Source organism: Hyla sarda, chromosome 6 (genome assembly GCF_029499605.1).
Source record: "Hyla sarda isolate aHylSar1 chromosome 6, aHylSar1.hap1, whole genome shotgun sequence".
NCBI classification, from domain to species: Eukaryota; Metazoa; Chordata; class Amphibia; order Anura; family Hylidae; genus Hyla; species Hyla sarda.
The window spans coordinates 124,077,844-124,089,321 of NC_079194.1; positions in this window are offsets into that span (position 1 = coordinate 124,077,844).

Consider the following 11,478-nt stretch of genomic DNA (forward strand, 5'->3'; position numbering starts at 1 on the left):
ATTACATGACTCATTTATCATGTAACTCTTCCATCCATGTCAGCCACACATGACATATTGCATGGGGAGATGTGCGAGCAACCAAAAAGCACTATCCCTTTTATCTGAAGAATTAGCATTTTTAGACTTTTGGTGTTCTTAGATTTTTTTGGTCAGAGTTGCAGTGGTCAGATGCAATCAAATTGTAAGTTAGGCTGCTATCATACTATACTTTTTCTCCGTTAAAAGATCCGCTATAAACTTCCGTTAGAAAACCCTTAAAAACGGCCATTAAACGGCCGTTACAAAATTCCATTCATGTCTATGGGATTTTTTGAATATCAGTTATCACCCTCTATGAATAACGGACGTTATTTGTGACGGAAGAAAAAACGTCACATGCACAAATTTTTTTCCCGTCAAAAATAACGGTGAAATAACGTTTGTTAAAATTTTAACATTGAAGTCTATGGCGAATGGATAAGCCTTTAATGTCATTCATTTGCACCTGGTTTATAATATCCGTTATTACTTCTGGGCATGCTCAGAAGGAGTGAAATCAGCAGACTCCTGCAGTGCTGAGGGACTACTACTACTCTCATCATGGAACAGACTCCTTTCCATGATGGGAGTAGTAGTTCTTCCAGCTGCGGGAGTCTGCCGTCGGCTGGGGAGGCTACATTAGTGCGATCAGCAGTTATAAAGCAGCAGAGCGGGCGGCATGCTGAGCTCTCCTGCGATGTATATACTACCGTGTAAACTTACATTTTGAAATCCCCCGCCGGGAGCCCTGAATGGCCGGCACCGAGGAGCCAGTCACTGCTCCCGACGGGGCTTTTTTTTTTTTAAACTGAGTTTATTGAAATGTGAGTACATCACTAATACAGTTCCACAAAAGAAGGATGTATTATATAAAAAAAAGGGGAGGTAAAAAAACAGAAGAGTATTCATAAGCGGCATAATATGCAAGACAATAAATACCTAGCTATGTCGGCACAGATGGTGTCAAATAGAGGATGTACATCACAATTAACTCAATCCACACAAATAAACTGCGCATAACCAACCACTGTAGTGGGAACCAGAGCAACCAGGGGAAAATGGGATGGATGAGGGGAACACACTAACATTAGACAACACAAACCACAAGACACACACTGACAAACGTAACATACAATACCAACACTAAGGGCTCCGCCCCCCAGGCAAGAAAAAGGAATATGGTAGTGAGAAGGGCGAAGTGGGAAAAGAAGGAGAAGGAGCGACCAGAGAGCGAGAAAAGGAGGGTGGCAAGGAAAAAGAAAAAAGGAAGAAATGGAGAGAAGAAAAGAAATTAGGTAGTGGCGGTACTCAATTGATCCCTAAGTGCAATAAACCTGCAATAAAATCTAGAGCGTTGCAAAGTGGACAACCTAAGTTTAGATCTATTGTTGCCCCAAACAAAACCTGGGAACAAGGCATGCAGCTGTGCAAAGAAAGTCTTAGGTATGGGAGAGGAGGCATGCTCCACCATATACAGGCATTTGGGAAGGATCACCATTTTAACCAGGTTAATGCGGCCCGCCACCGATAGCGGCAGTGTAGCCCACACCCTGAATTTGTTGCGGACAAGCGCCAAAAGAGGCAGAATGTTAGCCTGGTGATCGTTGCCAAAGGTTCTGTGAATCGAAACACCTAAGTATTTGAAAGAATCCACCACCCGCATCTCCGCTCCATAGGTCAGGGCGAAGAGGCATAAATACAGATTTGGACCAGTTGATGCGGAGTCCCGAGTAAAACCCATAGATGTCAATCAGTGACATACTGAGGGGTAGAGTATCAACAGGGTTGTCCATATAAAGAATCATGTCGTCAGCGTACAGACCTACCCTATCCTCCCTGGAGCCAATCACCACCCGGCATAAAATGCATGCTGACGGATGCGTAACGCTAGTGGCTCCATTGCTAGAGCAAATAGTAAGGGAGAGACAGGGCAGCCCTGCCGCGTACCCCGGGCCAATGAAAAATAAGGGGACAGTGCACCATTGAGAACCACCCTAGCAAGGGGAGAGGCATACAAAATGGTTATCCACTTAATAAAATTCGGACCGAAGCCAAACCTCCGTAGGACAGCAATCAAGAATAGCCACTCCACGGAGTCGAAGGGCTTGGCGGCGTCTAAAGACGCCATAGCCCAGTGTCTCTTACCAGTCACTCCTACCTGCACTAACACCCGAGTCCTGCGGATATTGTCAGAAGTAGAGTGTCCAGGCATAAAGCCAGCTTGGTCGGGATGAATCATGTCTAAGATCACTTTATTCAGTCGATTGGCCAGCATTTTGGTAAGTATTTTGTAATCCAAATTTAAAAGGGAATTCCGTCGATATGAGCTACAGTCCAGGGGATCTTTGTCGGGTTTCAGGATGACAACAATAGAGGCCTCATAGAAAGAGTCAGGAAGGCGTCCGTCTGAGAAAGCAGATTTGTACATGTCCAGTAGGCAAGGGGTCAGTCTGTCAGCATATTGTTGATAGACCTCCACTGGGAGGCCATCAGGACCCGGCGATTTCCCCCTAGCGAGGCTTCTAATCGCATCTGTCAGTTCGTCAAGAGTAAAGTCAACTTACAGGGAGGCTCGGCTGTCAGGAGAAAGTCTAGGAAAGGAAATCGAGTCTAGAAAGGAGGACAGAGCGTCCGCTGAATAAGAAGCAGCGGAGGAGTAGAGAGAGGAGTAGAAGGAGGCAAACGGTCGAACTATCAGGGAGTTGTCTGTCAGGATCGTCCCGTCACGTATGCGCAGGACAGCAGGAGATCTGGAGTTCTGATGTACCAAACAGGCCAACAATTTGCTGGACTGATTGCCCTGCTCAAAGGCCATTTGCCTATTAAATAATTGCTTGCGAGCAGCCTTCTCCCTAAAACAACGTAGATAGCGTCCATCCGCCAGCAGCCATTCAGTCTTGTTGGCAGCAGAATGGTCAGACACAAATCTCCCCTCCAGCTCCGCACAGCGGTCTGCCAGATCCCTCTCCTCACGTACAGCCTCACGCTTCAGAAATGAGATAGCAGATTGCAAGCATCCACGGAGGAATGCCTTCGCGGTTTACCACTTAAGCAGGGGTTCCGTCATGTCGTCATGGGTAGTCATGAAAACTTGCAACTGGGTTGGAATACGGTCATGGGGACCTAATAAGGACAGCCAATAGGGGTTAAAGCGCCAAATCCTGTCAAGTGGGTGACCACTTATTGCAAAGGTAAGGAGTACAGGCGAGTGGTCCAAGACTCCTCGCGTTACATAGGACACGTCCCTAACTCTAGAGACTAACATGGGATTGCCAATCATGTAATCAATGCGGGATAGAGAGTCGTGAGTGGTGTTATGACAAGAATAGGTCCGAGACTGAGGATAAAAATGTCTGTATATGTCCAGCCAACCCAACTCAAGGAGCAAGGAGGGTAAGAGACTGTCTAGTCACTGGCACCGGACTACATCTGTCAATACTGGGGTCGAGGGCAGTATTGAGATCTCCCATACAGAGAAGACAGGCATCGGGATAGGATGCTGCAAATGCGGTGGCAAGACACAGCACCATAAGGGAACCTGGGGGAGGGGAGGGGGGGGGAGTATATGCCTATCAGTACAAATGGCAGGTTGTCAATGAGTGCATATAAAAAAACATGTACCGTCTGGAGCTACCTGGGACTGCTTGACCTCCCATTTCAGGGATTTGTGTATAAGAAAAGATACGCCCCTTGATGGGACGAGTGGCAGGAGTGAAGAGTCCACTGAACCCAAGGGCGAAGCAGCCAACGGATGGAGGTGGACTCCAAATGTGTTTCCTGAAGGCATACAATGGAGGGATTGTACTTACGGTTAGTAGCGTAAACCATAGAACACTTCCTTGGGCAATCAAGGCCCCGAACGTTCCATGACAAGCAGCGGATCACAGCCATGAGTGTACCTGAAGAATAAAAGGAGGGGAGAAAAAGAGGACCAGCGAGGGAAAAAAGAAGAGGCACCAGAACAAGAGAGGGAAGGGAGCAGTAGTGGAGGAAAAAAGAGGAGCGGAGCACCACGAAAAACATAGACATACTGACATCAGACAAAACAACACAACAAAAAACAGGGAAAGTTACACAACAGAAAGTGCAAGCCATATGCGTGGCAATCACCGCAGGTCGTAGTCTAACACAAGACCATTCGACTACGGTACCACACCCAAGGGGAAGGGCATGGGGATCCCTGGAATACAACCCCCACAAACAAATGGCATCCTGCAACATAGACTAAAGAAAGATCCCTGAAATATAAGGGCAATAGAAGCAAAGGGCCGAAACTTCAATCAACTAAACAGTCCGTGAGAAACAATATAGTCCCAGGATCCACAGTAGCAGGTCGGCACAAGCAGTATACCGCAAAGTCCTCTGTTCCGGGCCTCAACAAGGGAGGAGGATGGGGCATGGATGGTGACAGGTAGCGTGGGTGACAGTAATGTCCTCCAGATGCACAGGGGGTCAGGGACGAGGAATAGGGGAAACGCACCAGTTAGGCAGCAGGTGGCGAGGAAGGGACCAGGGTAATGGGACAGGCAGGATGGCAGGGGGCAGGAGGGGGTCCAAATGGGGGAGAGGAACAGTTCAGGACATCGGCCCTCAGAGGACTGTGGGGTAACAGGTCAACGGGGCTCAGTTACTCACTGTCAGTGTGCCCATAGTCCAGGAGTCCGCAGCGGGTGCAGGTCAGCAGGGTCCTAGCTAACAGGGGCAATAGAGTAAGGCAGGTAGATCCGCTCCATGTCAAGCTCCGGGCCTAGGGGCCGCCCTCCGCCAAGAGGCCCACTCCTCAGCCTCCTGGGGATCCTGGAAGAAAATAGCCCGCTCGCCCAGGGGCGGACACAGACAGCAGAGGGCCCCTGTGCAAGGAATGTGCCTGGGCCCCCCCAGCACTGTGCCCCCTCATGTACCCAGACCCCACCGGAGGGCCTCCACTTACCCCCCGTGTGTAGTGTCGCCACTTGCCTTGTCCAGTACAGGTGGATGGAACGACTCCTGAGGTGGGCTCCGGGTGGCCCTGTCCCTCTCAGTGTGCGGCCCAGTGAGTACTCCCCCAGGTCAGCCTGACCCGTATCTAGCTGGGATGCAGAGGGCAGTGCTCCCCTTTACATTCGCACCCCTGGACTTAGCACGACACCCCTTGGCACCCCCTGGTTCCTTGGCTTCTTATCCTTAGTGATAGAAGTGACTTACAGGCAGGGCCAGACTGGGACCAAAAATAGGCCCAGGCATTTTAAAATAAACAGCCCATTTTTATGGTGGGGGTCTGACTCATGGGACCCCCACCAATCACCTTGATTCAAGTGGCTCCCCAGATGTTGGAAAGCTGCAACTCCCATCATGTCTGAAGTGACTACAGCTGATGGGACAGTCAGGAGACTACACAATGATATCAGTGACTACAGCTCTGATGGGACAGTTAGGAAAATACACAATGATATCACTGACCTGAGTGACGTCTTCTCTGTTGTCTTTACTTTTCTTCTTCATCTGGTCCAGACACCAGGATTTCTTCCATCTTCTCTGCAGAGTCTGACACCCGGACATCATTGGTTCCTTAATTTGTCAGTAGATCCTCATCCTCTGTATGATGACAGTAATCATTATAACCTTGCCAAATACTGTACCCTGAATATAATACTACCAACCACTGTACCCCCTGAATACTGCCAACCACTGTACCCCTGAATATAATACTGCCAAATACTGTACCCCTGAATATAATACTGCCAACCACTGTACTTCATGAATATAATACTGCCAACCACTGTACCCTGACTATAATACTGCCAACCACTGTACCCTGAATATAATACTGCCAACCACTGTACCCTGAATATAATACTGCCAACCACTGTACCCTGAATATAATACTGCCAACCACTGTACCCTGACAATAATACTGCCAACCGCTGTACCCTGAATATAATACTGCCAACCACTGTACTCCATGAATATAATACTGCCAACCACTGTACCCTGACTATAATACTGCCAACCACTGTACATAGTTACATAGTTACATAGTTACATAGTTAGTATGGTTGAAAAAAGACATACGTCCATCAAGTCCAACCAGGGGATTGAAGGGAAGGATGTAAGGGGATAAGGGAAAGGGATGTAGTTTTATAATTCTGCATAAGCTTTAATGTTATTTTGTTCCAGGAATGTATCTAACCCTGTTTTAAAGCTGTTAATTGTTCCTGCTGTGACCAGTTCCTGAGGTAGACCGTTCCATAAATTCACAGTCCTCACGGTAAAGAAGGCGTGCCGCCCCTTTAGACTAAACCTTTTCTTCTCCAGACGGAGGGAGTGCCCCCTCGTCCTTTGGGGGGGTTTAACCTGGAACAGTTTTTCTCCATATTTTTTGTATGGGCCATTAATATACTTATATACGTTTATCATATCCCCCCTTAAACGTCTCTTCTCAAGACTAAACAATTGTAACTCCTTTAATCGCTCCTCATAGCTAAGATGTTCCATGCCCCATATTAGTTTGGTCGCGCGTCTCTGCACCCTTTCCAACTCTGCAGTGTCCCTTTTATGAACAGGCGACCAAAACTGAACAGCATATTCCAGGTGAGGCCGTACCAATGCTTTATAAAGGGGGAGTATTATGTCCCTGTCCCTTGAGTCCATGCCTCTTTTGATACATGACAATATCCTGCTGGCTTTGGAAGCAGCAGCCTGACATTGCATGCTATTCTGTAGTCTGTGATCTACAAGTACACCCAGATCCTTCTCTACCAGTGACTCTGCCAGTTTAATCCCCCCTAAGACATACGACGCATGCAGGTTATTAGTACCCAGATGCATAACTTTACATTTATCCACATTGAACCTCATTTGCCAAGTGGATGCCCAGACACTTAGTCTATCCAAGTCATCTTGTAACTTATGCACATCCTCTATAGACTGTACCGTGCTACAAAGCTTGGTGTCATCTGCAAAGATAGAAACAGAGCTGTTAATACCATCCTCTATATCATTGATAAATAAATTAAACAGCAGCGGGCCCAGTACTGAACCTTGGGGTACACCACTAATTACCGGGGACCAATCAGAGTACGAATCATTGACCACCACTCTCTGGGTACGATCCATGAGCCAGTGTTCAATCCAGTTACAAACTAAAGTTTCCAAGCCCAAGGACCTTAACTTACCTGTCAGACGTCTGTGAGGGACAGTATCAAACGCTTTGGCAAAATCCAGAAACACTATATCCACAGCCATTCCTCTGTCAAGGCTTCTACTCACCTCTTCATAAAAGCAAATTAGATTGGTTTGACAACTTCTATCCTTAGTAAACCCATGCTGGCTATCACTTATAATACTATTATCCCCTATGTATTCCTGAATGTAATCCCTTATAAGTCCTTCAAACAATTTACCCACAATGCACGTTAGACTTACCGGTCTATAATTGCCTGGCGAAGACCTAGAGCCCTTCTTGAAGATTGGTACCACATTAGCCTTGCGCCAGTCCCTTGGCACAATACCAGACACCAGAGAATCTCTAAATATCATGAACAAGGGTACAGATATTACTGGACTTACCTCTCTAAGAACTCTTGGGTGTAGTCCATCCGGCCCTGGAGATTTGCTTACATTTACTATACTTAACTTACCTTGTACCATCTCTACATTAAGCCAGTTCAGTACATTATATGATGTGTTACCAGCACTGACCTGGCCAATGTCAGCTCCTTCTTCCATAGTATATACAGAACTAAAGAACCCATTCAGTAGCTCCGCCTTCTCTTGATCGCCCGTGACAACCTCCCCATTATCATTATTAAGGGGTCCTACATGCTCTGTCCTTGGTTTTTTTGTATTTATATATCTAAAAAAATATTTAGGATTAGTTTTGCTTTCTTCGGCCACCTGTCTCTCATTTTGAATTTTTGCTGTTTTTATTACATTTTTACAGATTTTATTAAGCTCCTTGTACTGTTTAAATGTTATAGCTGACCCATCAGATTTGTATTTTTTGAAGGCTATTTTTTTGTTGTTTATTGCTCTTTTAACCTCGTTTGTCAGCCATGTAGGATTTAGTTTTAATCGTTTATATTTGTTCCCCTTTGGTATATATTTAGCTGTATAGTTATTTAGAGTTGATTTAAAGATGTCCCATTTACCTTCTGTATCAGTATTTGAGAACACCTCCCCCCAGTCTATGTCCTGTAGTGCAGCCCTCAACCCAGGGAAGTTTGCCTTTTTAAAGTTATATGTTTTTGCTTTCCCCGTCTGTCTTTGTTTTCTACATTTTAAGTCAAAAGTAACTATATTGTGGTCGCTATTACCAAGGTTTTCCCGCACAGTTACATTACCAACCAGCTCTGCGTTGTTGGAAATGATCAGATCCAACAAGGCATCACTTCTTGTTGGGTCCTCCACAAACTGGCCCATAAAATTATCCTGCAATAAATTTAGGAATTTTCTCCCCTTTGTAGTTTTAGCCAACCCCCGGCCCCAATCTATATCTGGATAGTTAAAATCTCCCATTATTACCACTGTACCTGCCCGGGCGGCCCTCTCTATTTGTTTATACAGCCGACCTTCTATCTCTTCAGTGATATTAGGGGGTCTGTAGATTACACCAAATATTATTTTTTCAATATTTCCCTCCTTTTGTAATTCTACCCACAATGATTCCACATCCTCAGAATCATCACACACTATGGCATCGTTCACATTGACTTTCATACCACTTCTTACATACAGACAGACTCCACCACCTTTTCTGTTCATTCTATCCTTGCGAAACAATGTAAACCCCTGCAGATTGACAGCCCAGTCATGCGAGGAGTCCAGCCATGTCTCAGTGACCCCAACTATATCAATATGTTCCTCCAGTATCAAGGCCTCAAGCTCCCCCATTTTATTTGCTAGGCTTCTGGCATTTGTGAACATACACTTTACATTTCCATTAAGTTTTACACATGTAGTCTCACTAATGGGATTTTCAGAGTTATTGGGGTTAATGTCATTTTTTGAGTTATAAGGGCTAATTGTACTATTTAAGTTATTGGGGCTAATGGGATTTTTTGAGTTATTGGGTCTAACATTATTATTTAAGTTATTGGGGCTAATGGGATTTTTTGCGTTATTGCGTCTAACGTTGTTATTTAAGTTATTGGGGCTAACGGTATTTTTTGAGTTAATGGGGCTTATTGTAGTTATTGAGTTATTGGGGCTAATGGAATTTTTTGAATTATTGGGATTACAATTTTTCGGGCTACATTTATTTTTACAGCTGGTTTGTAACGCATGAATCTCCTTATCCACTGCTCTTAACCTCCCCCCACAGGACTCCTCTCCACCCGCCATTATGTCCTGACCCCTCTCTAACCTATCCATCCCACTGTCCCCTGAATATAATACTGCCAACCACTGTACTCCATGAATATAATACTGCCAACCACTGTACCCTGAATATAATACTGCCAACCACTGTACTCCATGAATATAATACTGCCAACCACTGTACCCTGACTATAATACTGCAACCACTGTACCCTGACTATAATACTGCCAACCACTGTACCCTGAATATAATACTGCCAACCACTGTACTCCATGAATATAATACTGCCAACCACTGTACCCTGAATATAATACTGCCAACCACTGTATTCTATTAATTTAATACTGCCAACCACTATACACCACTGAATCACCCCATACACCCCACGCACTCCATCCTCAGTCTCCTCATCACCCCATACACCCCACGCACTCCATCCTCAGTCTCCTCATCACCCATACACCCCACGCAACCCATCCTCAGTCTCCTTATCTCCCCCATACACCCCACGCACCCCATCCTCAGTCTCATCACCCCATACACCCCACACACTCCTTCCTCAGTCTCCTCATCACCCCCATATACCCCAACCTCAGTCTCCTCATCACCCCATACACCCCACGCACCCCATCTTCAGTCTCATCACCCCATACACCCCGCACAACCCATCCTCGGTCTCCTCATCACCCCATACACCCCATCCTCAGTCTCCTCATCACCCCATACACCCCACGCACTCCATCCTCAGTCTCCTCATCACCCCATGCACTCTATCCTCAGTCTCCTCATCACCCCAATTACACCCCACGCACCCCATCTTCAGTCTCATCACCCCATACACCCCGCACAACCCATCCTCGGTCTCCTCATCACCCCATACACCCCATCCTCAGTCTCCTCATCACCCCATACACCCCACGCACCCCATCCTCAGTCTCCTCATCACCCCATACACCCCATCCTGTCCTCCTCATCACCCCATACACCCCATCCTCAGTCTCCTCATCACCCCATACACCCCATGCACTCCATCCTCAAACTCCTCATCACCCCATGCACTCCATCCTCAGACTCCTCCTCACCCCATACACCCATGCACTCCATCCTCAGTCTCCTCATCACCCCATACACCCCATGCACTCCATCCTCAGTCTCCTCATCACCCCATACACCCCATGCACTCCATCCTCAGACTCCTCATCACCCCATACACCCCATGCACTCCATCCTTAGTCTCCTCATCACCCCATGCACTCCATCCTCAGTCTCCTCCTCACCCCATGCACTCCATCCTCAGTCTCCTCATCACCCCATACACCCCATGCACTCCATCCTCAGACTCCTCATCACCCCATGCACTCCATCCTCAGACTCCTCATCACCCCATACACCCCATGCACTCCATCCTCAGTCTCTTCCTCACCCTATGCACTCCATCCTCAGTCTCATCATCACCCCATACACCCCACACACCCCATCCTCAGTCTCCTCATCACCCCATACACCCCATGCACTCCATCCTCAGTCTCCTCATCACCCCATACACCCCATGCACTCCATCCTCAGTCTCCTCATCACCCCATACACCCCCATGCACTCCATCCTCAGTCTCCTCATCACCCCATACACCCCATCCTCAGTCTCCTCATCACCCCATACACCCCATGCACTCCATCCTCAGTCTCCTCATCACCCCATACACCCCATGCACTCCATCCTCAGTCTCCTCATCACCCCATACACCCCATGCACTCCATCCTCAGTCCTCCTCATCACCCCCATACACCCCATGCACTCCATCCTTAGTCTCCTCATCACCCCCATACACCCCATGCACTCCATCCTCAGTCTCCTCATCACCCCATACACCCCACGCACTCCATCCTCAGTCTCCTCATCACCCCATACACCCCATGCACTCCATCCTCAGTCTCCTCATCACCCCATACACCCCATGCACTCCATCCTCAGTCTCCTCATCACCCCATACACCCCATGCACTCCATCCTCAGTCTCCTCATCACCCCCATACACCCCATGCACTCCATCCTTAGTCTCCTCATCACCCCATACACCCCATCCTTAGTCTCCTCATCACCCCATACACCCCATGCACTCCATCCTCAGTCTCCTCATCACCCCATACACCCCATGCACTC